The following is an 8,775-nucleotide window of genomic DNA, read 5'->3' as shown; positions in this document are numbered from 1 at the left end:
TTGCGTAATTACATGTTAAGAAAGGCTTTCGGAATAAACACTTCAAACCTCCCCATAATAAGAACGGCTTTCAGAATAAACATCCCCAACTTCTCTATGTTAATAACAGCTTTCGGAATAGACATTTCTACCCCCCCATATAAAGAACGGATTTTTGAATAGACGTGTCCCCCCCATGTTAAGAATAGCTTTCTGAATAAACAACCCCAACCTCCGCATGTTAAAATGTTTTCCGAAATAAACATCCCCAACTTCTCTATGTTAATAACAGCTTTCGGAATAGACATTTCTACCCCCCCCCATGTAAAGATCGGATTTTTGAATAGACGTGTCCCCCCAGAATGGTTTTCTGAATAAACAACCCCAACCTCCGCATGTTAAAAATGTTTTCCGAAATAAACATCTTATTTAGGAGAGGCAAAAATATTTGCCCCAAATTTAACTGCGTTTTGTTGTCAGTAACCCACTCGCAAATACAATTTAAAAAAACTGGGGTAGGGGTTGTGTCAGTCGCAGAAAAGTGGATTTGTTTATCACGCATGCGTACAAACATGACGATTAGTGAATTACAGTGCATAATATATTCATATCTCGAAAAAGTCTTGTCTCTGCAAAATGTAAATGTGATTTACTTATTAAACATAGTCGAAAATTTCTAAAAGTCGTCATTTTGAAATAAATGGTGGAAGTGGACACCTAATATAAAAATTTATCATTTTTTAAGGATTTTTCTTTCATTAATTTACCAAATATATCTTTCGTTTTTATTGTGTATAGAAAATTATTTTTGTATTTTTGAATATATACATAGCATAGCATATATCTCAGTGCCACTCTTCAGGTGGTGATTTGATCATAAGTGCAGAGATACACAGAAATGCATCGTTTAACGCCTAACAAATAATCTTCTTTTTTGGTCTTTTATGTTTATAACATATTTTCTAATGTAACGCATTGAGGAGCGTTAGAACTATGCTGAGATCGCTTATCATTCCAGGGTGACGCTAGATAACCCAAGGATTTAAGATAGAGAAGATAAATATATATATATTTTATTCCATGTCAAAATAGATATTGTTTGAAACCAGAGAAATATATTTTTACGGCTAATAGTTGATGACAGAAAATTTCACTTATAACATTGTATAACATTGTTTGGCCTTAAATGAACTCAAAGTCGGATGTCAGAATTGACATCTGGCCTTGGAAATAGTGAGAATGAGCAATTCAGATTTCAGGTGTGGGAATTGTGCCCACTCAAAAACCAGGGGCCTCCGATTTCGTAGCGAGATCTTATTGGCTGGGGAGAATTTCCATCCCATCCATATACCTTACTATATATACGACTGTCGTGCGAAAATTAGTAGAGTTGGGAGTTGAGTTGAAGCAGATTGCTTGTTGAATTCGGGAAGAATAGATCGTAGAGAACCGCTGTTCCCTGGAGAGGTGACCCCTCCACCTTCCTAATCCAACCGTCTGAGATTTGAGACTGTGAAAAAAACTTACAAAAACTGAATGAGATTTATAAAAACATTTGTACATAATTCTGCGAAATTAAGCTTCTGTAGATAGACTACATGAGTTTGTCTTTCTTCCTGCCTGTTGCTTCGATATTCGCTTTCAGCATACCAGATTTAATGTAACAACCTCAGAGAAGACTAGACTAAACGAGCCGAGATTTCTAGATAAAAAGGAGTCCTTAACCACCTTCTCGCATGAGGGGTTACACTAAGGACTAAACCTTGTTTAGTATAAACATCCCGACCTTCCCGTGATAAGAATGGCTTTCGGAATAAACACCCTCAACCTTCACATGTTAAGAACGGCTTTAGAGATTGCAGGTGTTTTATTCTGAAAGCCGTTCTTAACATGGGAGGTTGGTTGGGTGTATACTATGCTGGGTTAGGTTGTAAAAATACCCTCTTTCTTTTGTCTTCCAATTTTTGGCTGTCTTGAAATTTAAGTACCGGTTACTTTAAAATAAGGACACTTATTTGGAACAATTCAACATGTTACCATACATGCATCAGTAAAAATAAACATAACTTTCACAGATGATGCAAAATTTGCTAAAAAAACATATACAACCTCTTTGAAGTCTTCAGAATTGCTCAATATTATTAAAATTAAATACTGTAACCCTTAAAATTTTATGAACGAATGGTTTGAGAATTATTGGCATTCAAACATGCATCGTTAAATGTTTCCTTTCACGTACAGTACTAACATAAAATTTAATCAAACACATATTGCTCTGTCCTTGCTCGGACAGAATACTCTGAAAATATAAACATGGCATTAGTTTTGAAATGCAAATATGCAAAAAGTACGGACAAGCCTCTACATCCCACACAATAACGGCCCTAAAAATTCTTTTACGTTTACCAATATTTAATGTTCGATTTTGAAGCGATTATAAAAACTACAATTAAAAAAATTTATTTGTTTGTTTGTTTTTGCATTTTTTATTCCTTGTGATAATTAAAGTTATTTTTATATTCTTGACCGACTACCTACTTATTATGTCGACACTATATTTTTAGAACTGATTGAACACTTTTGAATAAGTTAAAACCCAAAAAATAATATGCAGGTCGTTTCAACTTACATTTTATTTACTACGGCAACACTTACTTGTTATACATTTTTTTTAGATTTTATTTGTTTGGAGTATTTTATTATTTAGAACTACTTTTCGGAAACATATGCGTTCACCATAACGAGGAGAAACACAATGGACAATTTGAAATATACTTCCATCGGTAGAAGGCAGTTATATACCTCTGTTTTTGTTCAATTTAAAGAGTTATTAAATCCATTCTATATCATCAGCGAGTACCTGCAGGTTATCGCCCCAAACCAAAACTAATCGCCAGTAACCAACAGTGCAGATAATCAAAAACAGTGGCTTCCAATAGGTGCCACTTGGAAACAGTGTCCGACGGTGAGTGCCAGATTATTTAATTAGGGCCACGGCCATAGCGACCACTATTTTCCCGGGCAGTGGTCATAACAACACCCGTAGTTGAATTTGCTTTCAAGGGTGGTCCTTTAACGATTCTGTTCCGGATCTGTCATGCTTCCACCCGTAATGCTGGTTAACGGGTACTGCTAGTATTTTATATTGGCGTTCTTTTATGTTTCATTATGTATGTATGTATGTATGTGTGTATGTATGTATGTATGTATGTATGTGTGTATGTATGTATGTGGATGACTATGTATACGTCTCATTATATACATGTATGTATGTATGTGGATGATTATATATATGTATACACCCGTCCATTCGCATTAAACAACAGTAGGCAGTTTGGGTGAAGAGAGGTGTTAAAAAAAAGGTAGGTAGGCTCGAACCCGTAACATGAAGGAAGACAAAAAAAAACCCTAATGTCTTAGCCGATGTCCCCATTGCGCAACAGGAAGTCGAGAGCACTGAAATTAAGGAGAGTCAATCTAACCGAGACGATGATTCGTGAAAATGTCGACAAAAAAAAAACGACCGATCTTGTGAGGATCTGTTGTGTGTGTCGAAAGTTTTTGGCAGACATACAAGCACACACACATTTTGTCTTTTATATATAGATTACTTTTCTGCCAAATCATTTTTTTGTAATATCTTGAATTTTTACTAATTTCAACATGCCATGCAAGTATGTAATAATATTTTCACCTAAAATGCAGTGTTTCAACTCGCTGGTCGTTCCTTTTATATCTTCTTGTATGCACCTTGAATAATATAAAAGAAAATAATGAATAAACTAATTTGTGGAAACTAATTTTTCTAGAATTCATGTAACTCTCACGCGATCGTCAAATACAAAAGCGACATCGCAATTTTAGCTTTCTTTTCAGTAAGCAAATAGACACGACACCCACGCTAATCAGGTAAACTATGATTTTCCATGAACTTAAATTACGGCCAAAATAAACATTAAAAGGAACGACTAAAGGGGACATTCATGCAACACAAAAAATAGCTCAAAATAAATAACCCCAAACAAATATCCAATAACAAATAGCCCCAAACAAATAAACCAAACAAATGACCCCAAAACAAATAGCCCCAAGCAAATAAACCCAAACAAATGACCCCCAAACAAATAGCCCCAAGCAAATAGGCCCAAACAAATAAACCCCCAAAATAACCCGAAACAAATAGCCCACAGTAAATAGCCCCAAACAAATATCCCCAAACAAATAGGCCACAAAATATTCGTTACAAAGGCATACCAAACAAATAGGCCAAAAAATATTCGTTACAAAGGCATACCAAACAAATAGGCCACAAAATATTCGTTACAAAGGAAAATACCAAATTGCTAACATATTAAACAAACGAGCAGCATTAAACAGGTGAAATTAATTACGAAAAAATATCTCAAAATCAACACAAAAAAATTCTCGAGCAACACCTCCCCTCACTAGAAGGATTAAAAACTCAACATTAGGCGAGAACGTTATGTCGGTAGTAAAACCACCAAGACGGACACCATTTCATATCCAACAAGCATTAGTAGGATTGCAAAAACTAAACGGAGAAATTAGAATCTGTGACGGCCTATACTAAGCAAAGACCCCAGATATGGGGTTGCAAACATTGAGAAAAAACAACCATAACAATCGCACAACACAAGAGCATATTTGTTGCACCATATATACATAGCATAGCATATATCTCAGTGCCACTCTTCAGCATGGCCAGGTGGTGGTTTGGTCATAAGTGCAAACATTGAGAGAAAACAACCATTACAATCGCACAACACAAGAGCATATTTGTTGCACCATATATACATAGCATAGCATATATCTCAGTGCCACTCTTCAGCATGGCCAGGTGGTGATTTGGTCATAAGTACAGAGATACACAGAAATGCAGCTCATGATTCCTTTTCCTCTATCGACCTCTTTTTCGTCCGGACAGCATGGGGTAAGCATGCATATTTCTGTCTAACAAACGCAAAAACAAAAAAAAATGCAGTCAGAAAATTCGGAACCTGAAAAAAAACCCATTTGTTTTGCACCTACGAAAAAACATGTAGAAAAAAGTCTCTCTAGAAATATGTTTATCTTTCTCTCTCTCTCTCTCTCACACACACACACACTCTCTCTCCATATATATACATGTATATGTGTCTATGCATGTTTTATTACATTAAAGAAAAAGAAAAAATGCTTCAAACACGAAGCTCGAAAAATAAATTCAGAAGAGAAAAAAAGATCCTTCAAACACGATGCTCGAAAAATAAATTAAAAACAAAAAAACCCCAGAAAACCTAACATTTTTAATCTGATCTTTATTTCACACACCCACATCCAACATCTCAGGTATGATTTTCTTCTCGATACTTTATATAAATCAACACACTGTAGTATCCACGTGTCAGCCATACTATCATATGAATTTTGATAATCAATCCAAGACATGCTCAATCTTTTGTTACAGTCTTTGAGGATGGTCTATTTAATCATCAACTGGTTGTTGCTGCCTAAGCACATCATCTTAAATCCTTCTTATTCTTTTTTCCAAGTATAGCACAGAAGAGACGTGTCCATAGCTGTTATCTGCAACTAGGCCAGTAAAAAGAATGCAGGTTGTAGACAGCAAATTGGTCTACATTTATTACAGTGCTGTGTCTCTTTCGATTGAAATATGGGAATGTTATCACCTTTTAATATGTTTCCATGTGTCTCCTCCACCCCTCAACAGTCTGATGAAGCAGTTAACATATGAGCCAAAAATTGAGTAATTGTCTATCCTCATCTTTTTCTCATTCTGGAATCGATCCAACTTTCATTTAATCATTCCAGACGTTATCTTTTGCTCTGGCATTTCTTACTTTCATTTCTTTGAGGTATATCCAGGACCCACTTGGCCCCTTGGTTGCAATGCCCCTCATTCTCACTCAGAGGCTCCAGAAATCTCCCAGCTATTATGTCTGTGGTGGCGTTTCCACAGTGATTTTTTCCTGTATCAAATGTCTACAGAATAACGTTGTATTCTTTAATGAACGTTTCTTATCGGATTTTGATTTTTTGATTTTCATGTTTTGCTGCTAAATTTTCAATCTCCATTATACTTGCATGTTGCTTAAAACTGATCCTGTTGACGATATTTTTCTATACTGCCACACTGTGATGTGACCGCCTCAGGGAGCGATACAGCTCCCAATTGGGGGAGATTGAGATCCCTTAAACACTGAGTAAGGCCGGGTAATTATGCTGGTATTGTCTGGTAAGCATTATTAAGAACCTGGGCAGCGACGGTTACCCTAGCTGAAAGGATGACTTTATTGTGTTTTTGTAAAAATATGATTTCATTGTTTGAGAAAAATGACAAGAGATGTCATTTGGAAGCCAAGAACGAAATATAATTTCGTTCTTGGCTTGGCAAAACCCAGCTCAATGATGTCTGTTTTTTAGTGAAAGGTCAGAGTGGGTCAACGGTCAACCCCTGGAAGTGTGGGAATGAGATTGAGCTGTAAATCCAGGTTTTCCGACCATGCAAGGAATCGGGACTTTCACGGAACAACGTGTTGATCGATGATTGGTCTAACAGTTTACCCCAACAAACCCTTTTCCTCAATATATAAGCAAATGCCCGGACCAGAGAGATATCAGATTGGAGCCAAATAATGAAACAAGAACACTAACCCAAGAGAGACGCCACACCCTTTTCTATCCACCATAGAGAATGAAGAATAAGATTCCGGACTGTTTTCTGGTGTAATCAAACTGAACAATTGTACATATTTATTGTACCTGTAAATTGTGTGAATTACCTCTGAGTAGACTAGAAACTAACTGCATTTTTATTTTTTTCGCTAAGGCATGAAAATCTAATTAATTTTTAGCAGACGCCGGCCTCAGGAATCACAAACGAGACCTGCAACATGGAAAAATCTTGTACAGAGCTTCCGGGAGAAGGACGATCATGATCATTGCAGTTTAGACAGGGTCAAGGGTTACATTTGGTGACCTGCGACTGCAAGACATTTTACACACAGAGTAAAGGCTGCAAAGCATTGTTTGATTGGAGACAACTTCTTTCTATACAGGTTCAATATCTTTTAAAGTTTCTGGTTCAATGTTATTGTAAAGTTTTTTGCTGTAAACACACATAAACTTTACAATTGAAGAAGTGTTATATATATATATATATATATTATTCCTTAATTGGAATTCATTTTTTTTTTGAAGAAGTGTTTTTCAGAAAATGTAGAGTCATGTAGCATATATAATCCGGTTTAGCTTCGTGATCGATATGTTGCAAATAAACACGTCTTGTAAGGGTGATATTGGTGTTTACATCATTGCCTTGATAGCTTTTGATGTTTTAATTTTTGACAGTTGAGGTATTTCCTCCATATTCATCAACTCTACTTCCTCAATTGTGAGGCAAAGTTCTTCTTCTGGAAGTTAATGTCAGTTGTTCAATTATTGATACTAGTGTGGAAGAACTGAGGTTTATTGTTGGACTATTCACTGTTTGTGAATAGAGTTGATTGCGGTGGGAGGCCTTACACGACTTTTTTGACAGATATCTTAATAGTGAAGTCGTTTGTGTGATTTCTTATAAGTTTAACCAAATTTGATTTTGAGAACATGGCTATCCTCATATTTCCCTACTGTGTACCTGCATGGTTAACGGGAGAAGATTATCACTAAAGTTGATCATGGAAAAAGATTATCAATAAAGTTGATCATGTAACAAGATTATCACTAAAGTTGATCATGGAAAAAGATTATCACTTAAGTTGATCATGTAACAAGATTATCACTAAAGTTGATCATGTAACAAGATTATCACTAAAGTTGATCATGGAACAAGATTATCGACGTAGTTATAAATAATATGACGTTTAATCCGGATAGTTTAGTCGAAATTCAATTATGCTTAAAACATTATTTCATGCTTTCAAGAAAAAAAAATGACATTTAATCCGGACATTTTAGTCCAAATTCACATATGCTTAAGCAAATTTTATTTAATGCTTTAATTTAAGAAACTTAATTTTGTAACACATATTTCTAAGTTTTCTATTTAAAAGCTTTTATGCAATTCGTGATTTTATCTCTTCATAGAATTTTATTTATTTGAACATTAATCATATATTTCACAATAATATAAATTTTATTTATTTGAACATTAATCATATATTTCACAATAATATAAATTTTATTTATTTATTTGAACATTAATCATATATTTCACAATAATATAAATATTATTTATTTGAACATTAATCATATATTTCACAATAATATAAATATTATTTATTTGAACATTAATCATATATTTCACAATAATATAAATTTTATTTATTTGAACATTAATCATATATTTCACAATAATATAAATATTATTTATTTGAACATTAATCATATATTTCACAATAATATAAATATTATTTATTTGAACATTAATCATATATTTCACAATAATATAAGTTTTATTTATTTATTTGAACATTAATCATATATTTCACAATAATATAAATATTTATTTGAACATTAATCATATATTTCACAATAATATAAATATTATTTATTTGAACATTAATCATATATTTCACAATAATATAAATATTTATTTGAACATTAATCATATATTTCACAATAATATATTATTTATTTGAACATTAATCATATATTTCACAATAATATAAATATTATTTATTTGAACATTAATCATATATTTCACAATAATATAAATATTTATTTGAACATTAATCATATATTTCACAATAATATAAATATTATTTGAACATTAAT

The sequence above is a fragment of the Euprymna scolopes genome, chromosome 46 (assembly GCF_053919585.1).
Source record: "Euprymna scolopes isolate OS-2025 chromosome 46, ASM5391958v1, whole genome shotgun sequence".
Lineage (NCBI taxonomy): Eukaryota > Metazoa > Mollusca > Cephalopoda > Sepiida > Sepiolidae > Euprymna > Euprymna scolopes.
Note: the sequence above shows the minus strand (reverse complement) of the source record.